The following is a 217-nucleotide window of genomic DNA, read 5'->3' as shown; positions in this document are numbered from 1 at the left end:
AACCTCATTATATAACTCAGTCGTAACGTTATGTTATACCTCAGACGGAACGTAACTATAACTCAGCCATACCCCGAATTTGAATATTAAAATCATAAATCAGCCATATCTAACGTATAAATCAGCCGTAACATGATTATAACTCAGCCATAACATAGTCATAACTCAGCCAAACCTCGAATTTTCAATATAAGATTATTTATACATTCATGTTATT

Source organism: Capsella rubella, unplaced genomic scaffold (genome assembly GCF_000375325.1).
Source record: "Capsella rubella cultivar Monte Gargano unplaced genomic scaffold, Caprub1_0 scaffold_3, whole genome shotgun sequence".
Taxonomy (NCBI): Eukaryota; Viridiplantae; Streptophyta; class Magnoliopsida; order Brassicales; family Brassicaceae; genus Capsella; species Capsella rubella.
The sequence above is the reverse complement of the archived record's forward strand: the minus strand, read 5'-3'. Positions refer to the sequence as shown.